This window comes from Pan paniscus, chromosome 1 (assembly GCF_029289425.2).
Source record: "Pan paniscus chromosome 1, NHGRI_mPanPan1-v2.0_pri, whole genome shotgun sequence".
NCBI classification, from domain to species: domain Eukaryota; kingdom Metazoa; phylum Chordata; class Mammalia; order Primates; family Hominidae; genus Pan; species Pan paniscus.
This window is the reverse complement of record NC_073249.2, coordinates 159548870-159574722: the sequence shown is the minus strand read 5'-3', so window position 1 is coordinate 159574722 and position 25853 is coordinate 159548870. Positions and strand designations below refer to the sequence as shown.

The following is a 25853-nucleotide window of genomic DNA, read 5'->3' as shown; positions in this document are numbered from 1 at the left end:
AGAAGGCCGGGTATGCTCTGAATCAGTGTCCAATATGTTACTGTTTCTCCCAAAGCCAGGATTCACAGGTCCAGGAATCAAGGGGTGGAAGTGGCACCCCTCACCATCACCCCTAGTGATCCACTAGCAAATTTTTTGCTTCCTGTTCCTGCAACATTATGTTCTTCTGGTCTAGAGGTCTTAGTTCCAGAGGGAGGTACGCTGCCACCAGGAGACACAACAATGATTTCATTAAAGTGGAAGTTAAGATTGCCACCTGGACACTTTGGGCTCCTCCTACCTTTAAGTCAACAGACTAAGAAGGGAGTTACAGTGTTGGCTGGGGTGACTGACCCAGACTATCAAGATGAAATCAGTCTATTATTCCATTACAGAGGTAAGAAAGAGTATGCATGGAATACAAGAGATCCATTAGGGTGTCTCTTGGTATTACTATGCCCTATGATTAAGGTCAATGGGAAATTATAACAGCTCAATCCAGGCAGGACTGAAAATGACCCATGAAGGTTGGGTAACTCCACCAGGAAAAAAAAAAAAAAAATATATATATATATATATATATATATATATATGTATATTCATGAGATCTGTTTGTACAGAATTCTTTTGATCTCAACTTTCTGACTTTGATGATAACAATGTTACTTTCCTTCTGGTACAGGGAGGACATCTTCCATATGAGAGTTTTATTTCCTGTTTTCTGTGACATTTCACAATCGCTTGGTCAAGTCTTATTGTGAAGTTGTGGAGTGTGCCACCTTACTCTCCCTGCATCTTTTTTTTTTTTTTTTTTTTTTTTAGATAGAGTATCACTCTGTTGCCCAGACTGGAGTGCAGTGATATGATCTCGTCTCACTGCAACCTCCACCTCCCATGTTCAAGTGATTTGCCTGCCTCAGCCTCCCCAACAACTGGGATTACAGGCACAGACCACCACGCCCAGCTAATTTTTGTATTTTTAGTAGAGACAGGGTTTTACCATGTTGGCCAGCCTCATCTCGAACTCCTGGCCTCAAGCAATCCACCCTCCTTGGCCTCCCAAAGTGTTGGGATTACAGGTGTCAGCCACCACGCCTGGCCCCCTCTGCATCTTTCTGCCCCATCCACAGAGTACCCATTCTCTTCTTCCTCCAAGTCATTCTCCTCTCTGTTTCAAGAGTGACTTAAAAAGAGGATTAGTTCAATGTTTTCAGTCCCTCAATAGTTCTCTTTATAGTCCAGGACAAAGGACAACTATCTTCCCTGGAGGTAACATGCCTCTCTGCCTTTGTCCTCTGCCAGGAAAACCCTTCTTGCACCTGCTGTTTTTTTTTTTAAGGTACCTTGAGCTTAAAGTAATCTTTATGCCAAAGTGGCATATTTTGAGGTGACCTATTCTACCGCCATTCACACCTCGTGAATTTTTGTGTCTCACAGGAATTATGCAAACCTCCCCAAGCTCAACCTGCACTTTGACTTCTTGCTTCTAACCATACTATTCCATCACCATAAATGGTCCTTCCACAATCTTTTGTGCCTGCAAAGTTCCTATTCATCCTCCTGGACCCACCTCAAGTGTCACATCCAGTGCCACTCTGTTTTTGATTCCCTAGGAATGAGTCAGATCCTCTTCGGATTATTGCCATAGCAGTGTGTATATTTTGTAACTTACTCTTGCACATATCATGCTTTTAGAAAAATCTTTATATCTGTTTTCCTCCCAAAATTGAGAACAGACTGAGGACATTAAATTCTACCCATCTTGATATTCTCAGCAATTAGCACTGCACACTAAATGATTGGTTAAACAAATGTTCAAATATGAGCTTGAGGAAGATTAAATTGGCAAGAATGATTAGAAGAATAATACAAAGGCAATGAAATCAAATACTAGTAATGACAATAGGAATACATAGAATATCAAGGTGGCAAAGTTAAAAGGATTTAACAATCAAGTAAAAGGAAGGAGAGAGGAATACACAGAATTGACTCCAAGTCAAAATTCTTTAGTTGTACACCCTTTTGAAAATCTAAAGGAAGTTAAAAACATTCATTCCTGAAAAAAAAATGCACATATGCCTTTTTGCATATTAAATGAGGAGATTCCTTTCTTAAATGTCCTCAACTCAAGTTTACAGACCACTTTAAACTGTGAGACTAGATGGTTTGCAAGGTAGTGATACCATTAACTGACCTATGAACATCTTGAAAAATAGCTGGGTTAGAGGAGTAGAGGAAAGTTGGGTTTTAATCATATATTAAGTTGGTACAAAATAACTGTAGCTTTTGCATTAAAAGTGATGGAAAAACTGCAATTTCTTTTGCACCAACCTAAATAGAAGCCCCTATAGTGTTCACAGATTTGACTATTTTGGAGATATCTGAGGTGCACGATGTGTAGTAATTTGTAGTGATGCCAAGGCACATTCAAATCCTGAAGCACTGCTACAAAACAGCAACTCACTTAGTAGCCCAGCTGGGAGCCTAGCAAATAAACCTCAACTGATTTATATATTGGTCCTACCAAAGTGAAAAAGATCAGTTTATGAAGTGGATATATGCAAAGGAAACTCAAAACTCTAAAGGATAAGTTTAAATTATTGACGGAAACAAGCATTTTCCATGAGAGAATTTGTAGATATATTAATTCATGTTGACTCTCAAGGTTTACTGCATTTGAGTTTGGAGACAGAGGTGTTTGTTAAGTTGAAACAGCACTGGAAAAGAAACTGAAATTAGGATTGTGATTTGAGAGTCTTTCCTGCTAAGGAGTGCATTTCAACAGATCTAAGTGTGAGATTACTAAATGTGATAAGCAGAATTCTAAGATAGCTTATGATTCTCCTTCCCTTGTATTCACACCCGTATGTAGTGCCCTCCTCTTTGAGTGTGGGTAGAAACTGTGACCCGTTTCTAACCAACGGAACATGGTATAGGTGATAGGGATATCACGCCTGTAATTGTGCTACTTCATATGGCAAAAGTGAAGGTATTTTGCAGCTGTAATTAAGGTCCCTAATCAGTTACCTTTGTGTTAATCAAAAGGGAGCTTATCTAGGATAGACCACATCTAATCAGACGAGCCCTTTAAAAGACGGACTGAAGCCCTCCCTGAGTTCAAAGAAATCTTCCTGCTTGCCTTGAAGAAACAAGCCACCAAGAGTTCATCAGATGCAAGGAAATGAATTCAGCCAACAACCCTGTTGAACTTGGAAGAGGACAAAAACCTCAGATGCTATCATAGCCCCGGTCCACATGGTGACTGCAGACTTGTGAGACTCCAAACAGAGAACATAGTTAAGTTGTGCCTAGACTCCTGAGCTGCCAAAACCATAAGATGATAATGTATTGTCCCAAGCCCTACATTTACAGCAATTCATGACGTAGCAGTAGAATACTGATACACCAAAGGAAAGAGAATATGGAGAGAAGCAAAGATGGTAAAAAAAAAAAAAAAAAAAAAAAAAAAATCTGACAAATGACAAATGTACCTGCCTTTGAATGACTGGGGAAAAAAATAAGGACAGTAAGGGGGATTAAAAGGGAGGATGATCAGGCAGAGACATCCAGAAAATAATGAAAATAATATGGCAGACTAGACTGATACAGGAAGCTCTCTCTAACTCCAAACAGATAGAAATCCTATTATTTTTTCTTTTTTTTCCCAATGATCTAAACATGTCTTTTAATTGTTTAAAATATATAGCCACGCAAAAAGCAAGAAAGAACAACCCCATGTGCCAGAAATGAAAAGAGGCCCAAAGTAAGGGCATCAAGTGAGAGAGAAAACAGAACAGCTCACAGGAGTAAAAGAAACAATTATAGGCCTTTAGGACTGGAGTTTTAATACCGCTTAGGAGAGTTAAGTGATCAGTCTTGGACCTGTGCTTGATGGAAAGCTTGCATAACCCTGGGAACCACACAGGGCTGTCCTGTTAGTGAGAATGGGAAAAAGAAAACTCCACCAAAACAACACAATAAGACAATAAAAAGAAATAAGAAGAATTAGAAGTGAAGAGACAAAGGTTTCACTATTTTTAGGTGATATAATCATTTGCATTTAAAAGATACAAGATAAACTATTATAACCAATAAAATAAACTGTTATAACAGATTGTTATAAAGTTTACCAAAACAAGATCAGTATATAAAAAGCACTAGTGGGCCAAACGTGGTGGCTCATGCTTATAATCCCAGCACTCTGGGAGGCAGAAGCAGGCGAATTGCTTGAGTTCAGGAGTTCAAGACCAGCCTGGGCAACATAGCAAAATCCCGTTTCTACTAAAAATACAAAAAAATTAGCTGGGAGTGGTGTTGCATTCCTATAGTCCCAGTTACTCACGAGGCTGAGGTGGGAGGATCACCTGAGCCCAAAAGGTCAAGGATGCAGTAAGCTGAGATCGTGCCACTGCACTCCAGCCTGGGCGACAAAGCGAGACTCTGTCTCAAAAAAAAAAGTGTCCCTTGGTTCCAGCAGCACCCAATTAGAAAATGTAACCAAAAGAGTTCTTTTATCATAATGACAAACAACAAAGTTAGAATTAACATAATAAGTAATGCCAGAATTTTGTGTATAAAAAATTTTAAGTAAACATTATTTACAAAATAGGTATAGCATACATATAGCTCAAAATTCAAAGATACAAAAAGAAATATAACTTTAAAATCTCCTCCCATCTTTCCCAGCCATCCAGTTTCCTTTTCTGGGGCAGTCACTCTTTTTTTCTTTTGCATTTTTTTTTAGAGATATCCTAGGCATACATAGGCAAATATCTTTTTCTTATTGTTTTACAAAATGACAGCATAGTAGAACATTCATCTGCACTTCATTTTTTTCACATGTGAATATATCTTGGGGATAATTCACATCAGTACAAATAAAGCTGTTTCATTATTTTAAAGTGAAGCATCATATTCCTTGTATATAACCAACACCATATAAATGGAAATTGGTACCAACAATGCTATTGCAAAAATCCCTGGACATACATCATTTTCCACATTTCCAAGTGCAAGAATATTTTAAGTTCAAATTGCTAGATGAGGAATTGTTAAGTCAAGGGTTATGTGCAGTTAAAATTTTGATAGCTAAAACAATAGCCCTCCATAGAGGTTACGCTAATGTACATGGCCACCAGCAATGTAGGTTAAGGTACTGTTTTCTCCCAATTTTTCTCTCCATCTCAGTGTTTTTTTTTTCAAGTTTTTATCTTTGTCAATATGATATGTAAAAAAATGGTCTCATGCAAATAAAACAGGGAAAGAAATACTGCTTCACATTCACTAGGATGGCTATAATCAGAAAGATATAACAACAGGTTTTGGTGAGGCTGTGGAAAACTCAGAACCTTCATACACTACTGATAGTAGGAATTTAGAATGATGCAGCCATTTTGGAAAACAGTCCGGCAGTTTCTTGAAAACTTAAACATAATATTTAACCCAGCAATTTTACTCCTAGGAATATACTCGAGAGAAATGAAAATGTATGTCCATGCAAAAATTTGTATATGAATATTCACAGCAGCATCATTCCACCAAAACAGTAGAATAATCAAAATGTCTATCAGCTGATGAATGGATAAACAAAAAGCAATACAATGGAATGTTGTTCGTCTCTAAAAAGGAATGAAGTACTGATACATGCCACAATACAGATAAACCTTGAAAACGTTATGCTAAGTAAAATAAGCCAATTGCAAAAGACCACATATTACATAATTTCATTTGCATTAACTATCTAGAATAGTCAAATCTATGGATACAGAAAGTAGATTACTGTTTTGCAAGAATGTGGGGTGCAGGGAGAGAGGGGCTGAGGATGATAACTAAAGGCTACAGTATTTATTTTGGGGGTGATGAAACGTTCTAAAATTGATTGTGCTGGGCACGGTGGCTCACACCTGTAACCCCAGAACTTTGGGAGGCCGAAATGGGTGGATCACCTGAGGTCAGGAGTTCGAGACTAGCCTGACCAATATGGTGAAACCCTGTCTCTACTAAAACTACAAAATTAGCCAGGTGTGGTGGCACATACCTGTAATCCCAGCTACTCAGGAGTCTGAGGCAGGAGAGTCACTTGAACCCGGGAGGTGAAGGTTGCAGTGAGCCAAGATAGCGCCATTGCACTCCAGCCTGGAGCAAGAGGGAAATTCCATCTCAAATTAGGAAAGAAAATTCATTGTAGTGATGGTTGCACAACTGTGAAACTATTGCAAAAATGGTCTTGGTATAGTTTTAACGTGTATTTCTATTATTAATAGTGAAGTTGAACATCTTTTCATATATTTATTAGCCTTTCAGGTTTCTCCTCCTATGAATTGTCTATTTTTATCAATTACTTATTTCCTATTCATTTTCTTTTCTTTATCAATGTACAGGAGTTCTTTGTGCATTTTAGCTTCACTGAGATGCTTTACAGATTGGCAAAAATTAGAAAGTTGATGTGGCAGGCAGAAAAAAAATGACCTCCCAAAGAGATCTACATCCTAATCCCCAGAGTCTGTGAATATGTTAGGTTACATGACAAAAGAGAATTAAGGCTGCAGATGGGATTAAGGTTGTTAGTGAGTTGACTTTAAGATTGAGAGGTTATTCAGGTCAGCCCAATGTAGTCACAAGCATTCTTGTACTATGGAAGGAGTGAGAAGTAAGAGTGTTAGAGTAATAGGAGGTGAGAAGGATTTGACTGGCCATTGCTGTGTTTGCAGATGGAAGGAAGCCATCATAAGCCAGAGTGCCAGTAGCTCTAGCAGCTAGGAAAGGCAAGAAAAATAATTCTCTCCTAGAGGCACCAGAAGAGAATGCAGCCCTGCCAACACGTTGGTTTTTAGCTCAACCATACCCATTTCAAACTTCAGACCTTCAGAACTGTAAAAGTTTGTATTGTTGTAAGCCAGTAAGTTTGTTTGTTTGTTTGTTTGTTTGTTTTGAGATGGAGTCTCGCTCTGTCACCCAGGCTGGAGTGCAGTGGCGCGATCTTGGCTCACTCCAAGCTCCGCCTCCTGGGTTCACGCCATTCTCCTGCCTCAGCCTCCCAAGTAGCTGGGACTACAGGCGCCCACCACCACGCCCAGCTAATTTTTTGTATTTTTAGTAAAGACGGGGTTTCACCATGTTAGCCAGGATGGCCTTGATCTCCTGACCTCGTGATCCACCCGCCTCGGCCTCCCAAAGTGCTGGGATTACAGGAGTGAGCCACCGCACCCAGCCATTAGCCAGTAAGTTTGTAGTAATTTGTTGCAAAGCAACAGGAAACAAATAAAGTTGGATAAGACAAAATTCTGGAAAGGATGTGGGGAAACATATTTTTATGTGGTACTCATATGAGTGCCAACTGGCACAGCCAATTTTGGAGAGCAATGTGGTAGTACTTAGTACAATTGAGTGGGTGCATCTCTTCTGACCCAGCACTTCTGTTTCTGGATACGCACCTCATAGAAACACCCAGATATGCACACAAGGGACATACATTAGGATGTTCTTTTATCAAGTTATTATTTGTGGTAGCAAGGAATTGGAGGCAACCTAGAAGCCCATCAATATGAGCATGGCCATGTAAATGTGGCTTATGCTGGTGATGGAATGCTATGCAGCAGGCTGAAAGAATGAAGCTACTTGTAGCAACATGGATTGACTATAAAAACATAATGTTGATGGAGAAAAAACTTAAAAGTAGCATTAAATCTATAACATACTACCATTTATTTAAAATTTTAAAGCATATAGCAATGTATTTTATCACAGATCCATATGTATGTAAATAAACACAAGGGATGTAAATTGGGAAGATATTTATAAATAAGAGTGTCAATGGAGTAGAAAGAAGAATAGCATTGAGATGAATGATAAATGAGGGGAAAAGAAAATAAGATAAAACAAAAAATTAAAAGGGGATGTGGATTTAAAAAGACAGTTGCATACTGTGAACTCCGTATACTGACAATTTTACTCAACACAATTCTGTACATCTAGGGCAGGGCGCGGCAACTTTTCTTTAAAGGGCCAGATAACAAATATCTTAGGCTTTGCAGGTCATGCAACATTCACAATCTCAAGGGTTCAGTAGAAAAAAGCTACTAGATGGGCAAAGAAGCACAAATAATAAGACTCATAACTAGGAGAAAAGTCAGCAATAGAAACAGACCCAGAAACAACAGAGATAACAGAAATAGCAGACAAGGATTTTACAACTATTATAAAAATCTCAAGGATTTAAAGAGAAAAACTAATAATAAGAGAAACTGAAACTATGAAAAATAAATGGAATTTCCAGAGCTGAAAAATACTTTAATATCTTACTTATGTAAAAAACTAATTGGATGGATTTCACAGATTTGACACTGCAGAAGAAAAATCAATGAACTTGGAGATATAGCAATCAGCAAACTGAAGCAGAGAAAAAAAAGACTGAGAAAAAAGTGAATAGAGCCTCAGTGACCTGTAGCATAGTATCAAACACACCAAAATTATGTAATTAGAATCTAGCGATGGTAGGCAGAAGAAACAACTGAAGAAATAAATCTGAAAAGTTTTCCAAATTTGGCAAAAACTACAAAACCACAGATCCAAGAAGCTCAATAAATACTAAGCAGAATAAACACAAAGGAAACCACACCAAGGCACATCATAATATAATAGTTGAAAATCCATTATAAGGAGATCTGAAAGGCATTAAGAGAAAAAAAATTACATACAGGAATGCAAGATTAGACTTAACACTGAATTCTCAACAGAAACGATGCAAGCCAGAAAACTATGAAATAATATATTTAATATGCTGGGAGGAGGAGAAGTAAACCTAGAATTTTACATACAGTAAAAAAAATTCTTCAAAAATGAAGGCAAAATAAAACAATTTTTAAGAACACAAAAGCTAAGAAAGTTTGTCAAGAGCAGACCTGTCCTATAGGAAATATTAAAATAAGTTCTTTAGGCTGAAGGGAAATGATACCGGCTAGAAACTTTGATCTATACAAAGGAATAAATAGCACTTGCAATTGTAAATATATGAGGAAATATAGAAAATTTTGGGTTTTATATTTTTTAATTTTTTAAAAGATAACTAAGTAAAGCAAAAATAGTAACAATGTATCATGGGGCTTAAAACATAAATGAAAGTAAAATGTACAATCAAATAGTACAAAAGATATAAGGATAGAAGCATACTGTTGTAAAGTTTTTGTATTATACATAAACTGGCCTACTATTTGAAGGTAGACTGTGATAGATTAATAATAATACATATTTTAAAACTATCAGACGTATGAAAAGATGTTTGCAGTCAAAGATACACAGTGTAAGGCAATGAAATATCATTTTTTACATGTTAGATTGATAGATTGATAATTACAGAAGATTTATAGCATTCACTATTAGTGATAATGTGGCATGCTAGTGGAAGTATGAATTACTATAATTTGGATAGTAATGTGGCACAATCCATTAAAGAGAAAAAGCTCATATCCTTTGATTCAACAAGCTACATGTGAGATTATGTTACCCACAAATAAAAGCACCATATATTTGTACAAGTATATGTGTAAGAATATTTTTATTTTGGTGAATATGCTGCATTTTGGGGGAGACAAGGGGGCAGGTGGGAATTAGAAACCTGAAGACCTGTAAATAAGAGAATGGTTGACTAAATCTTAGTACATGCATGGTATGGAATACTTGTAGCTATTGAAAAAAAAAAATGAGGCCAGGCGCGGTGGCTCATGCCTGTAATCCCAGCACTTTTGGGAGGCCGAGGCTCTACTAAAAATACAAAATACAAAAATTAGCAGGGTGTGGTGGCACATGCCTATAGTCCCAGCTACTTGACAGCTGAGGCAGGAGAATCATTTGAACCCAGAAGGCGGAGGCTGCAGTGAGCTGAGATCGTGCCACTGCACTCCAGCCTGGGCAACAGAGTGAGACTCTGTCTAAAAAAAAAAAAAAAAAAAAAAAAGAGAGAGAGGAAAAAAGAAAAAAAATGAGAGCGCTACTACGTGCATTATGGAATGAAGTTTGTGTCATGTGGTAAAAGGAGAACGAAAGATAGATGGATGGACAGATAGGGAAATGGAATAGCTCAATTTGTTTAAACCTAGAATATATTTTCTGTATGGCTTAAATATAAAAAAAAACCTAAAACGCTTTTATACATCTATAAAGCCATGAAGAAAAATGTGGAAAGATTCTCATAAAACTATTATTTGGGAAGGAGAGACTGGAGGGGAAAGGAAATATCATTAACATTTGATACTACTCTGCAGTGTTTGATTTGTAGAAAAGGATACTTAATTGAGATTCTTCCTGCCTCTTTAGCAGAAGTCCTACAGGCCAAAATAAAAAAACTAATGCATTCCCCACTGAAGACAGTGGTACTTTGGACCAGTGACTTCTGGTGTGTCACATGCTTCTCTGTTTCCTAAGCTGAGCATTCATTGTCCCTGTTCCACCATTTTATATCCTTGGAGCTGGGCAGGGCGAGGTGGGAGGTGCAGGTAACCTGGGTTTTTTACTTGTTTGTTTGTAGGCTGTGGACCCAGAGGAGGCATATCTTACTAGGTAGCCACCACTGCTCATTTTTCAGAGAGCTTGGATCTCAGCTGGATGCCATGACTGGACAGGACTTTGGGTTGTCTCATTTGGGAAATCAGAGTATTTTCTATGTATGAGAAGCATGGAAAAAAAGGACATTTGAAGCCAGAAGAGTGGAATGTAGAAAAGAATCTTAATGATTATACATCCACATTTCAGAGTACTTCTCATAGGGCTTCTGTTGATGTACTCTACAACAAACCAAAAACAAACAACAACAACAACAAAAATGAGGAACATATGTGTGGTTTTATGTGGGAATGTTTGTGAGAAATTTGCCTTTTATGCAAATCACTCTCCTTTTTATAAGAACTTGCCAAAGTTCTGCACCACCAAAAGTTCTGGCTCTGATGATCAGGTAACCAGCCATGACATGATGGAATCTGTGAATCCTGTAACATATGTTTAGATTTAGCTGCTAAGAATAGCAGAGCCAGTTTGTGAATAAAGTTTATGTTGTGTAGGACCCTGCAGCTATCACAGCTTTAAATTTACCTCATGTCTCACTTTACTCTTTAACCTTTATGTTCATTTAACAAGGCATCCAGCAATCTAAAGACCTCTCAAAAACGCACTGCTGCTCTCCAAGACATGGCAATTTCCATGTGGTTTGTTCATCTTTTTTTTTTTTTTTTTGGACAGAGTCTTGCTCTATTGCCCAGGCTGGAGTGCAATGGTGCCATCTTGGCTCACTGCAACCTCTGACTCCTGGGTTCAAGCCATTCTCCTGCCTCAGCCTCCCGAGTAGCTGGGATTACAGGTGAGTGCCACCATGCCTGGCTAAGTTTTGTATGTTCAATAGAGATGGGATTTCTCCATTTTGGCCAGGCTGGTCTTGAACTCCTGACCTCAGGTGATCCACCTGCTTCAGCCTCCCAAAATGCTGAGATTATATATATGAGCCACTGAGCCTGGCCAGTTTGTTCCTCTATAAACAATGTTTGTGTTTGTTAAATGTCAGTTGTGGAGAAGGTATAAGTCTACCTTTTAAGAATTATGGAGATTATTCATAATCTGAGAATCTGGTATTGCACTATTTTAATTTTATATAAACTTTTTCAATACATAACACTACAAATATATTCAGGAGTTATGTTGGTGTCCTATAAGTTTAATACTTTGGAGAGATGACTAAAACTAACAAAGTAAAAACTTTTAGAAATGAAACTTTTACAAAATGAGGCAGTTAAGGTTGAACAGTTAATCTTAGATTCTGAGTTTCCTCATTATAAGTAAAAGTTTAAAATGATGTTAAAACCATCTTACCAAGTTTAACGAGTGCCAGCATTCATTTGATGCCCTAAATGACTATGTTAGCAACCACCTCTTAGTATTTATCCTGACAAGTGACACTTTAGGAGAAGCACATCTCAGTTATTCATAGAATAGTGTGATTACGTATTTTCAGGGTGTTTGGTATCAGCAATGAACCAAATTAGACATTTAAAGTAATGGAACTATACCAGAAATGGAAACTGAACTAGTATTTCCTAGAAAAAACTTTGTCACTGTCACTGTGGTTATCCACTTAATTGAGCTTTTGATTTACAAGTACGTTCATTTACCTAACAGCTACACAGAAGACCATATCATACCCATAGACTTAAAAATGATTACATTAACAATCATAGTTGACATTTTGGGTTGTATATTAGGCTCTTGCTTCATCAGGCATCGTCTACCATCTAGGGTTTATTCTTTAGAAAGCACAGAAGCAAGTTTGTCTTTGTTGTTATTTTTGTTTTCGTTGTTATTTTTGTTTTTGTTTTTTTCTCTAACTAGACAGGCAACCACTGACAAAAGCCATGCCTGTATTAGTGAAACTCCCAGATATTAATAGGAGGAGAAGGTAGAAAAAAGAAATGGGGAAATAGAAAGGCCTCTACAGATGGTGATTTCATACAGAAAGGTTACCGACTTGCTAAGAAAAATTATATTTAATTTTCCAACTAATTTTTAACTGTCGAAAAGTGTGAAGATTGAACAACACCTACAATCCTGTTGAACTGGCCAGAAAGAATGGGATCTCTCCAGAACAAGTCAGTTCAACTCAGTAAATACTTATTGACTACCTGCCCTGTACCACTCAGTGTGCCAGATGCTGAAGATGAGGGATCCTTGCGTGCATAGAGTTTATAATCCAGGGAGCATGCAGGATAAGAGAACCACTGTTATCAATGGCAACCAGTGCAAGTCTTCACTTGATAATGTAAGTCTAAGTTAAACAATATACTGATGGACCTAGAGCATGATAATTTCTCAAATAATATTTATGTAAGAGTTGTCATCTTCTGACTTTTTTTTTCTTGCATCTAGGGAAAAGAAGAGAATAAAGAAGGTTATCATTGCTACCTGCATCTTACTGTATTCTCATAATTTGTTGTGCTTGCTTAACAACCAGATTCAAGTTCTTTCCTCAATAGCTCTCATCTGTTCCCTCAAAGAATATGCCTTAGATGCATTTGAAACACCATTTTGTGTCTGACTTCAGCAATTTTGTAAGATGCTGCCATTAGAAGTTAATAGAGCAGTGGTCTTTCAACATTTTAGATGGTATACTCCTTCAGAAAAAAAAAAAAAAAGCATTTTTGAGAAATATCCCCAACATATGTTTGGTTGTTTTTTTATTTCCTTGAAAAACATATGTATGCCGGGCGCGGTGGCTCACGCCTGTAATCCCAGCACTTTGGGAGGCTGAGGTGGGCAGATCACGAGGTCAGGAGTTCGAGACCAGCCTGGCCAATATGGTGAAACCCCATCTCTACTATAAATACAAAAATTAGCCAGGCATGGTGGCGCGTGCCTGTAGTCCCAGCTACTCAGGAGGCTGAGGCAGGAGAATCACTTGAACCCGCGAGGTGGAGGTTGCAGTGAGCTGAAATTGTGCCACTGTACTCTAGCCGGGGCAACAGAGTGAGACACTGTTTCAAAAAAAAAAAAAAACAGAAAAACATATGTATATTTATATGTGTGTATACACACACACACACACACACACGCACACACAAATATATAAATTAAATTTTTAAATGAGATAAAGAGTAAAATGCATTTTTGAAATTATTGATTTATTAACAAAACTAAAAGCCTTCCTTCTCACTAAAAAGTGTTGAAAAATCCATGAATTATGCAAGATTGTTATAACATTTGGCTATCATAATCTTATTCTTGATATCAATCAGTTTTTAAAGTAATGAGAAGCTGCTGCATTTTTATATTTTTTAACAAATGGATTTAAAATCCACTGAACTGCTCAATTAAAAGATTGAAACAAAATAGCAAATTGTTTCCAAGTTTTTAAAAGCATTTTCTGTGATGACAATCATAAAATCTTCAGTAAGAAAAACACACAATAATGGGAACACTTCGAAATATTTGTTTTCAAATCGTCTCTTCATAACAACGTATCACTTGGTGTGAAAATTACCTTGAAGAAACAACAACAAATAAACCTCTGGGGTTTTTTGTTCTTCAAAAAGATCTATTAGATAACATGTACTGAGAGCCATATATCAATACAGAAAAGATCAGCAACTTTAGGATATTTGGGGTTTTTTTGTAAAAATAAAGAAAATAACTCACTTTAAGACAACTTTTAAAATCTTTGTTACAAATGATTTTTACAATTATGTATCATCTCATTACAAAGTAATATTAAGATTCTAGATTCTACGATTTAAAAGATTTTAGTAAAATTATTCATGTAGATAAATTACTAAAGCATGTAAACTACAGTATGTCACAATCCCATAAAGACAATCTACTGTACATTGTTGATTCCAAGATGTACATTTTTCATATTTAACATCTCAAACATTGAGAGCAGTTTTAAGGTAATGCCCAGAAGCGTGGTATGCAGTTGTCCGCTTCTGCAGGCTCAGCAAACCTGTATTGGACTCAGTGGACTAGAAGAAAACTCCAGAGACAACGGGGTGGGGGAGGGGGGGACTTAAAAAAAAATTCGATAGATAATATACATATGTTTAAAATCTAAATTTTATTTAGAGATATCTAAATAAAATCTCTAAACTAAATAAAATTTTAGTTTAAAAGATTCTAAATGTTGAGAAAGCATTGTTATTGTTTACCTGGCAGTTCTTTTTATTTCTTACTAGCGCATAAATAATGGTATGTCTTATAATTAAGGAAGTCTTAGATTTAAAGAAATCTAAGCTGACGGGTGCAGAGGCTCAGGCCTGTAATCCCTGCACTTTGGGAAGCCAAGGCGGGAGGATTGCTTGAGGCCAGAAGTTTGAGACCAGCCTGGGTAACAGAGTGAGAGTCTGTCTTTACAGGTTTAAATAAAAGTTTTTTTCTAAGTAATATTGTCATAAATATTATGCAGAGCTGCCGACCCCTCTGTACTCTGGGCAGTTTTCCCTCTTGCCTGAGAACACCACTTATAACACGGGACCTATACGGGAGTGGTGACACGCCATCTGTTCAAGTTTAACTTTTTTCTCATTTTTTAGACAGCAAATACAAATGGAAGTTCCAGTATGTTCTGCCCGCACTCCAGTGGGCGGTCTTGTGCACAGCCCACTTGGGAGGCCTCGGCGCTCAGGTGTGGTAAGAGCTGGGCGGTGCAAAGCACAGAGAAAGGACATCTGCGAGGAAAGTTCCCTGATGGCTGTCAACAAAGTGCCACGTCTCTATGGCTGTGAACGCTGAGCACACGATTTTATCGCGCCTATCATATCTTGGTGCATAAACGCACCTCACCTCGGTCAACCCTTGCTCCGTCTTATGAGACAGGCCTTATTATCCGCATTTTATATGAGGGGAAACTGACGGTGGAGAGAGAATTATCTTGCTCAAGGCGACACAGCAGAGCCCACAGGTGGCAGAATCCCACCCGAGCCCGCTTCGACCCGCGGGGTGGAAACCACGGGCGCCCGCCCGGCTGCGCGTCCGGAGCTGAACTGAGAAGCGAGTCCTCTCCGCCCTGCGGCCACCGCCCAGCCCCGACCCCCGCCCCGGCCCAATCCTCACTCGCCGCCAGCTCCCCGCGCCCACCCCGGAGTTGGTGGCGCGGAGGCGGGAGGCGGGAGGCGGGAGGCGGGAGGCGGAGGCGGGAGGGCGGGCGCTGGCACCGGGAACGCCTGAGCGCCGGCGGAGAGCGAGACACGTGCGGCCCAGAGCACCAGGGCCACCCGGTCCCCGCAGGCCCGGGACCGCGCCCGCTGGCAGGCGACACGCGGTGAGTGACCAGTGACTCGGGGTCGGGGACAGAGAGAACCCCAGGATCCCGGACCAGCGGGGTGTCTGCGTGCCCGGGATTCCGTGCCTCGCGTCTCCCGAGGGGGCTTCGGCGACGGCTTCTCTCTTTATATATATATGTATATATATATTTTTAAAGTCTTCCAATACGATCCCAAATGGCTTCTCTTCATCACAGTCCTAACGCCCTGGGCACAGATGTTCACTTGGAGGTACTGGGTTGTGGTTTGGCTGGATGGAGGGGAGGGAGCGCGCGGACTGAGCCTCCAAGGTACTCTCTGGGCCGGGGCACAGAGTGATGGGCTCAAACGGAAGGGAGGGGACGGCGACTGGAAAAGGGCAGAGGGCACCCCTGAGGGTCCAGCCTTGGTTCAGGCCCACAGATGTGGCTCCCGCTGCTTGAAAATGTATCAAATGTGAGTAAGATATTGGGGGGGCCTTCCGTAGTCCCGGATGAGGGTGAACTATCCTTGTCTCAGCAGGCTTTCCTGTGGCCTCTGGACTGACCCCGAGTCCCTGCCTGGCCAGTTACTAGCAAGATGCTCTGGTGCAAGCAAATTGGCCAGCCTCAGTTTTCTCTTCTGTGAAATGCCCCTTCCTTTGTGAACTATGAGGCCCTTCTCATCTCCCTAGGACACACTAAATATCAGTGTCAGCATTGTACGGGATTGTGTATCTGTACCATTAGATCCAGGTCTTACAAATAGTAACCTAAAAGCATACAAATAGACCTTGTCTAAGAACAGGGTCCCGGCACGGTGGCTCACGCCTGTAATCCCAGCATTTTGGGAGGCCAAGGTGGGCAGATCACTTGAGGTCAGGAGTTCAAGACCAGCCTGGCCAACATGGTGAAACCCTGTCTCTATTAAAAATACGAAAATTAGCTGGGCATGATGATGCACACCTGTAATCCCAGCTACTCGGGAGACTGAGGCAGGAGAATTGCTTGAACCCGGGAGACAGAGGTTACAGTGAGCCAAGATGGGACCGCTGCACTCCAACCTGGGCAACAGAGCGAGACTCTGTCTTAAAAATACATACATACATACATACATATATATACACATATATATATAAAGAATAAAGCAAAATTAGTCCTTTTTTCCCCATTTTTAAAACTCTAGATAATTGTTATAATCTGCTATGTGTGTGCTCTGTGTAGATGAACATCTTTGTTGAGCACCTACTATGTATTTGGTTTTTGGATATATATTATCTAATTCCTTAAAAACATGGTGAAATTGTTATTAGTATTCCCATTTTACAGATGTGGAAACTTACATGTTTCACACAGTTAGAGAGTTACAGGTTTCTGGCTCAAAACTGTGTTCCTTCTGTTTCCACATCTCTGGCTCAGAACCTTATAACCACCTCCACTTGAACAAACAAACGTTGGATTCTCATTTTCCATTAATAGGAATGGTACAGTGCCCTATTTCTCTGTCCAACACATAACTAAAACGACCTTAGTGGCTAAGAGCTAACACTTTCCTTCCCTATTTTAATGTGAAATCCTCAATACATTACACTATCTGTTAGGCACAACAGCCTCCAGAAAAGTTTGCAATATGCTCTTTTCCATATGTCATGCCTCTTGAATGTCATGTTCATTACATAGGCTGATAAATTCCCAAACTTTGACAAATGGAATCTTTTCTGTATTAGAATGAGTTTCAGTGTGAAAAAAAAATTTGAAAGCACACATGTAATTTTTAAGGTAGAAGAATCCTCCAAGTACAGTAGGTATTGGGCATCATTTCTCAATTGTGGACTTATTTTTGTATTGCTGCACCTGCTTTGTTCTCTACCAAATTATTTGTCATCTTTGTAATTACGCTCACAGCACTGCAGTCAACTCCTACAAATAAATTTGTGCAGAATGGCGGGACACGGTGGCTCATACCTGTAATCCCAGCACTTTGGGAGGCTGAGGAGGGGGGATCACCTGAGGTCAGGAGTTTGAGACTAGCCTCGCTAACATGGCGAAACCCCGTCTTTACTGAAAATACAAAAATTAGCGGGGCAGGGTGGCACACACCATGTGGCATGGTAATCCCAGCTACTCGGGAGGTTGAGACAGGAGAATCGCTTGAACCCGGGAGGCAGAGGTTGCAGTGAGCAGAGATCACGCCACTGCACTCCAGCCTGGGTGACAAGAATGAAACTTCATCTCAAAAAAAAAAAAAAAAAAAAAAAAAAGCCAAATCCCCAAAGAAGTCTTATACAATTTCCTTTGCCCTTGGAAGTTTCTAGTGCTCTTCACTAGTGTAACAGTGGTTTGTTTTTGTTTTTGTTTTCCAAATAAGTATTGAACATGTACATTATGGTCAGTGCATTTGCTGGACTTAGACTTAGTGAATATAAAAAAATGTAAGGCCCAGTTCATGACCTACAAAGTCAAAATTGTTTGGGAAAATTTTGAGAATACTTAATATGTCTTAAATGATAGGTGGCATGAAGTTAGGAGGTATGGAATCTAGTTTTAATCAAATCAGTCTTTCAGTGTTAAATCAGATGAATGGGCAAAGAGAGGAGTCAAAAGCAAGGTCATCTAACTTAATTCTCGTAGTGTCACTGAAAAGAAGTGATACTGCCTTTTTTCTTATCATAATAATAGCAGGTAACATTGATTGAGCTCTTGCTATATACCAGGTACTCTGCTAACAGCTTGTCATTTAACCCTCCCAATAATCCTGTGAGGTAGGTGCTGGTTTTTTGTTTGTTTGTTTTTTGTTTTTGAGACGGAGTCTTGCTCTGTCGCCAGGCTGGAGTGCAGTGGTGCGATCTTGGCTCACTGCAACCTCTGCCTCCCGGGTTCAGGTGATTCTCCTGCCTCAGCCTCCCAAATAGCTGGGATTACAGGCGCACACCAGTATGCCCAGCTAATTTTTGTATTTTTAGTACAGACGGAGTTTCACCATGTTGGTTAGGATGGTCTCGATCTCTTGACCTCGTGATCTGCCCGCCTCAGCCTCCCAAAGTGCTAGGATTACAGGTGTGAGTCACCACGTCCATCCGGTAGGTGCTGTTTTTATTCCCTTTTTACAGATGAAGGAACTTAGGCTGAGTGGTTAAGTGATTTGTCACAGGCCATATAGCTGGAATTATCCGAGCCAAGACTTAGGTGTCCTGAGCGGATCCACTGCTCTTTTCATTACTACTACAGTTGCTCAGGAGGCTCTTCTAGGAGCTTGGACTGAGGTGATGAGCGTAAACATGGTTCAATGCCTCTTGGAGGTAGTAGCTTTGTGGGTTTAACATGGGAGCCCTGAGGCATGCTGAGAATAAATGAGAGGGGTAAGCCTGTTCCTGCAGAATTTAAACCGATAGAAGAGGGAAAGCAGTTAGACTAACAGAGCATCAAGCTTGGATTTTTATTTCTCAGGTGCTCATGGAGAAGGGAAGCATAGAATGTAATTCGAATCCAATTCTGGATTTATGTGTGGTTTTTCTGGGTTATCTTGGTCAACTTACAGATTTTTCTATCCGTAGAATAGGATACTAATCATTACTTTATGTATTTGACCAAATATTAACAACTAAATTACATGCTTTGCACAGTGATAAACTACTAAGTAAATGCCTACAAAAGATTGTTAAAATTAGAATCTTAATTAACCTCTATTTTGCAATGATATGCAGGAAAAGCAACACAGTAAGTAAAATATCAGGAGATACTGAGATGGAGGGTTGTTAGTATAGAGACTTCAGCTGAATTCTTAATTTATATGAGAAACCTGGGGAAACACTGTGGCATGGTGATCACTACCCTTAGTTTTTTAATTCCCCTCCCAAGTGTGCCTCCAATTATCTTAAGATAATTGTGAAATTCTTAGAAAATTCTCAAAACAATGCAATTATTTTAATATGTTAATGCCTCGTAGTACTTTATGAAAATACTCAGTGGTTGCTTCAAGGTGAAGCAAAACTCGGCCAGGACTTTGCAATACCCAAGATCCAAAGATAAACCTCCTGCCATTGTCCACAAACAGAGACTTCCAGATTGAGGATGTCAAAGAAAAAACCTTTCCAATACACTAAGGAAGAAAAGTTAGTGAAAGAGGTTTAGTTTTCTCAATAAAGGTCAGTTGCTATTTTTAAAATAAGGAAAGGAGGCTTTGAAGTATGAAGTTACCTGCCATGGTGACAGAGGCAGAAATGGAGGAACCAAGGATGGTGCCCGGGGCCTCTTTCCAGCACATCATCCTTCCCAATAGAAGACAGCTTATTTTATCGATAGGCCTAGCAGGATACAGAGAGTGAATCAGAGAAGGCTGGAGTTTCTGAAGCTTTATTGAATACTTGCCATGAAAGTTTTAGGCTTATGGGAGCTATTCAAAGAAAGAAAAGAGGTCATGTAGTTTATTTGAAAGTGTCTTATTTCTCCAAGACTCCATTCATGTCCTGTTTCTTTCTTTCTTTTTACTGTTATATTGGAGAAATGCTTGTTCAATCTATAGGGTAAAATAGTTCTCAGTACAGATGATTGAGGGGTTGGGGTGGGATAAATTCATTTCAACTTTGATTTGTTTACACACAACATTTCAGGAGTCTATTATGTCAAATGGGATGTATCTAAAGTGGAAATAAAGACAAACAGAATTGACAGAAACAACATTCCAGAAAAAATAGGAAAAGAAGAGAGAAAAGAATAAAGGAAGTTAAGAAAAAAAAAAAAAGCCATAAAGAGGGAAAGGAGAAAACACATTGAATTAAAAAAAAAAAAAAAGGAACAAAAATTCGGAAGTCTCCTGAATTTGAGCAAGAAAAGAAAGTTCCTGTACTTGGGTGAAATTAAAGAGGAACCATAGGACAGCAAATGCTTACCAATGAAATTAGAGAAAACTCCAGGCAGCCTCGTCAGCTGCACAAAAAGGAAAACAAGTGTGTGTGTTAAATTTGGCTCATGTAAACAGTGCTTGGACTATTGAATAGAAAGATGAAAAAGTAGAGAAGGTTATGCATTTTACTTTCCTTCCCCTTCAAGCCATTTACCATGACATTATGAACGGGGCCTGTTTGATGATGGGGCCTGATAGACAGGCTTTTGCCCATGTAATGGCTTGTTACATTCTTTCACCAAATGGTAGACTTGGAATGAAAAACAGTTCATTTTCATGACCATAACTCAGGAAATTTCATGAAGAAGAGAAAGTTAGCTAATTGATCACTTGATTTGATTATCCTTTTCCATCACCATAGTGGAATAGCATTAGATACGGTTACATATTTTACGTGCGCTGAGTTTTGTTGTTTCATCCTCTTTTGAGGGAGGTGGGTCTCAGAAGTAATGAGTCAACCTTCTGAAGAGTAAAGCATTAGGCATTATAAATGCTTTACTAGATAGATATCATAAAGATTGTATGTAAGGTGCCTAGCATCATGCCTGAAACATAGTAAGAGATCAAAAAATTGCAGCATTAGTATTAGTATAGTGTTAAGATTAGCATTATTTTTAGTATTATGCTGCTACTGTTGCTATTGATTACAAGCAGCCTCACATCTAGAAGTGATGTTGGATTAGAAATCAGGAGACTGGCCGGGCACGGTGGCTCATGCCTGTAATCCCAGCACTGTGGGAGGCCGAGGCAGGCAGATCACCTGAGGTCAGTTCAAGACCAGCCTGGCCAACATGGTAAAACCCCATCTCTACTAAAAATACAAAAATTAGCTAGCCAGGTGTGGTGTCACCTGCTTGTAGTCCCAGCTGCTCGGGAGGTTGAGGCAAGAGAATCGCTTGAACCCAGGAGGTGGAGGTTGCAGTGATCCAAGATGGTGCCATTGCACTCCAGCCTGGGTGACAGAACGAGGCTGCATCAGAGAGAAAGAGAGAGAGAGAGAGAGAGACTGAGGTTCTGATCTGGATTTTGCTATTAATGTGAACTTGAGCAAGTCCCCTCTTTTTTTCTAGGTCACGGTGATCCATTTGTAAAGTCAGGAATAAATGACCTCTGAAGTGTTGTCTGTATATTGATCTGCTACCAGTAAAACATATCTCTGTAAGTAGCTTTGCAGGCAGAAGGGAAGAATTTTGTTCTTTGCCTCATTTAGTCACCTGATCATTAACGACATGCATTTATATGACAACCAGCCTTGAGGCACACTTGAAACAATCATTTGGTTGTCTGTGGTAGCCCAGACTGAAATGTCAGCTGTTGGAGGGGAAGGGAGCAGCAGGACACAGTAGTTACTAGTAACTCGTGTGGCTCCTTCCTCCCCTGACTTTTTAAGTTCTTTGATCGTCTTAGGAATTAAGATTTTTTTTTACCTGGCCAACAAAACATACAACTCTAGTACACTGAAAATCATATGCGATTTAGCAAAGAAATACAAACGAGGGAATCAGCAGGGGAAATAGGAACCAGCCTCAGTGGGGTTCTTACTTTGTGCTAAGTATTCTCATGAATCCATGACACCATGGACTGTTCACAATAACTTTGCCTTAATCGTCACCGTAACTTTGCCGAGCTAGGTATTACTATACCTATTGTAAGGCATGAGGAAATGGTGCTCTCACAGTCAATAGCATATAGCAGAACTGAGATTCATTCACCTTTTTTTTTCCTTAATACCACTATTTCCCTTGACCTTAATACAGTGCTACAGAAGAAAAATAATTTGGAAGTAGAAAGTTTTTCTGCCAACATGAGATTATCACCTGCGAAAGGAAACTTAAGAGTTTCTTTTTTCCTAGCCTAGCACAATGCAATTTTGAAGTAGCTTCATGCTTTGTGCTTCTCTCTAGAGCAATGGGGAAAGAGGCTGGTCAGGGAGTAATTGTTGTCTCTGTCTTCCTGCCGGTCGGTGTATTTCTGGCTTGTTCCCGCCCACCCCACCCCCATCCCCGATCTGAGACGTTGTTTTCACCATCTGGAAACTGTCACAACTTGAGTGATGAGTCAATGACATAGCACACTCTTTGATTTTCTGATTCAAGACAGAGTTGTTGTTTTAATATTTACCCTCTAGGCAGGGTATGTGAAGGATGTTTACAGTTACAGGAGGTTTCATTTTATTGGAAGATACCTCATTTACTTGAAGGTCTTTGGGGATTCTGAACTTCTCATAAAAGGAGAAGCTATTTTTACCTGGTAGTCAGAGAAAATGAGCAAGTTTGTGTTTGGATCAATGTACCATTATATAAACTCAAATTTATCTTCCATTTTACCTATTTCATATAAATATGCATGTTTATATAATATACACATATATTTGAACCTATTTAATAATAGGACATAATATATATGAAAACATATTTCATATATATCCATTTTTTTAGATCCTTATAATTATCATATGAGTATTTTACTATTTGGAGAATGTTATAGCTTCATAAATTTTGATCCATGTTGAAAATTTCTACAAAGGGGCGCCATAGATATCTTTTGCAGTTAGGAAGCAGAAACCTACTTAATCCCTATGTAGCCATTCATTCAGTTATCTTCCAGTTCAATCCACAATTTTATCTACGCCAGAATATTCCAAATTTTAATGCAGCAGCTAACATAGCTACTATAGGGGTAGAAAAACTCCGCTCCATCCTCCTAGGGTCTTGGTTGAATCTGAGAATTAAATTGACATTAGATTAACAGGAAAAAAATAATACAAATTTACTCAACAAATATTATGGGACATGGGAGACATGAAAAAATGAAGACCCAAAGAAGTAGAGTCAGTTACTTAAATATTGGATTGAGCAAAGAATAGTAACCTATAAAAATGTGACTAAATTATGTGGGGATGCCAAAGTCTATACAGAATTCTCTTGGTCTCAATTTCTCATCCTTGAAGATAAAGATGTTGACTTTCTTTCTAGTACAGAGAGTGTCTTTCATATGGGAATTTCACCTTCTGATTTTAAGAAACAGCAGGAAAGTCAAAGTGATCTTCTTGCCCCTGCTGTTTTTCAAGTGCCTTTAACTCAAATAGTCAATATGTCAGAAGAGTATATTTTAACACCTTTACTAATACAACAAAAAATCCAACCACAATGTAGTAGAATAAGATTTAATGTAAGTAGTTTTAATGTAGTTGCATTAAACTAAACTAGAAGTAAAATAGATGAACATACACACACAATTTAAGTTTTATCCAGGACAGCACATGCCTACTATGTGCCACAAATTGTGGCCTCTGCCCCTGAGGAGCTTGCAAGGTAATGGAGGAGATAGACAGGTATCTAAATAAATTAGTTCTCTTTAATTATGGTATGTGCTAAGATAGGAAGATGCCAGGGTGCTCTGAGGATACTGGTAGGAGGGTTCACTCTGACCTGAAGACATAAGTAAGGCTTCCTGAAATCTGAACACTTCTTTCCATTGCCACTACAACACCTGAGGACCACATCATCATCATTTTACCTGTGCCTCTGCAGTCATTTCCTAACTGGTCTGCCTGCATCCACCCTAGTCCCCAGAGTAGTGTATGTGTGTGTGTGTGTGTGTGTGTTAATGTCACTCGTATCTCGTTACACCCTCAATTAAAACTCAATTAAATAAGTAAAATTCCTAATTAAACACCAGTGGTTTCCCATACATTTGAGAGTAAAATCTAGGCTCCCTTTTTTCGCAAACAAGTCCATAGTAAATCTGGCTCCTGATGTCTTCTCTAATTTCATCACATACCATTCTCCCTGCAGTCACTTTCTCCAACCGCCCTGACCTTATTTCTGTACCTCTCCCTTGGCAAGCTCGTTCCTCTGCCTCCAGGCTGTGCATTCACCATTCCTCTGTGAGGAAAAGTGTTCCCACAACTTCAGTTGGCCAGCACCAATTTTAGCCCAAGCTTCGCCTCCTGCAAACGCCTTTGTTGACAAGTTTCTATCCTCCCCAGGGTCTCTCCTCTTTTATGTCCTTCTTTTGTTATTACCTGAACTCACCAGTTTGTTGCTTATATTTTTGTTTTTTGCCTGTCTACTCCAGGATGTTGTTTCCATGAGAGCTAAAATCCCTTCTGTCTTGTTCTTTACCGTATCCCAAGGACTTGGCACTTAGCAGCTGCTTAATACATATTTATTGAATGAATAACTGAATGAAAGGTGTCTGAACTGAGTTTAGATGGATGAATAAGACTCACCCAGTCTAAAAATAGTGGGAAAGTAAAGAGAATAGCATGAAGGGAAGACACAGAGGCATGAATAGGCATGGGACGGGCAGGAGTATAAGCAGCTCAGTGTCACTAGATGGTAGTGTCAGCAGAGAGTGGTGGATGTGGCTGGTGATAAAGACAGAAATTAGCTCGCAGAGGCCGTTGTATTCCATGACCTTGGACTTTTTGGTTTAGAGACAGGGAGACCTGCAGATTTTGGCTTAAATCTGTGCTTCTCAAACATTTTAACAATGACTCACAAGAAACACATTTTATGTATCTGAACTGAGATCCATCCCCAGCTTTTAGAAGCTGTCACATTCATTGGCTCATGGCTCCTTCCACCACTTCAGAGCCAGCAGCAGCAGAGCGAGTCCTTGGTACATCATATCTCTCTGACCCACTCTCCTGCCTTTCTTGTACACTTTTAAGGGCTCCTGTGACTATATTGGGCCCACTTGGTTAATCCAGAATAATCTTCCCATCTCAAGGTCCTTATCTTTAATCACGTCTCCAAAGTGTCTTTGCCATGTAGGGTAACCTGTTCACAGATTCTGGGAATTAGGGCATGGACATCTTTGGTGGGCCACTTTCCTGTCTACCACAGGGATGTTTATAGGGAGTTTTCTAAAGATCATATTCCTTTCCCTCCTTCGCATCTTTCTTTCCATAGACATTTGTTGAGTACTTACTGTTTCCCAGTGTTAAGTGCTGGTATTCAACAGTGAGCAAGGTAGTCAATGTTCCTGCTCTTATGGGGCTTATATTCTAGTATAGAAGACAGATAACAAACAAGTAATTAAGTAAAGAAATAAGGTAGTTACAGATTGTGCCATGAAGACAATAATAAGATGATGAGTAAAAAATCAACTGGGGAAGACCACATTGGTCAGGGAGGGCATCGGAGGGATAGAGACAGTGGTCAGGGAGGGGCTCTCTGGGGAAGTAACACATGAACTGAAATCTAAAGGGTGTAAATA

The 25853-nt window shown here is 39.4% G+C and overlaps 2 protein-coding genes across 5 annotated transcripts in view; both read left to right on the top strand.

The window, feature by feature from the left end:
• Window positions 1-12922, top strand: part of IL23R (interleukin 23 receptor) — a 166076-nt gene extending 153154 nt beyond the window's left edge. Inside the window, exons 14-16 of one of the 2 annotated variants that reach the window (XR_008626633.2) lie at window positions 11209-11326; window positions 12538-12775; window positions 12883-12922. The gene's annotated coding sequence lies outside the window, so the exon portion shown is untranslated. The remainder of the gene's footprint in view (window positions 1-11208; window positions 11327-12537; window positions 12776-12882) is intronic. The other variant, XR_008626634.2, reaches the window with a different exon arrangement.
• A 2228-nt stretch (window positions 12923-15150) lies between these two features.
• IL12RB2 (interleukin 12 receptor subunit beta 2) overlaps window positions 15151-25853 on the top strand; it is a 92252-nt gene continuing 81549 nt past the window's right edge. Inside the window, exons 1-2 of one of the 3 annotated variants that reach the window (XM_063600472.1) lie at window positions 15151-15766; window positions 21698-21785. The gene's annotated coding sequence lies outside the window, so the exon portion shown is untranslated. The remainder of the gene's footprint in view (window positions 15767-21697; window positions 21786-25853) is intronic. The other 2 variants (XM_003806963.7, XM_034967143.3) reach the window with 2 other exon arrangements.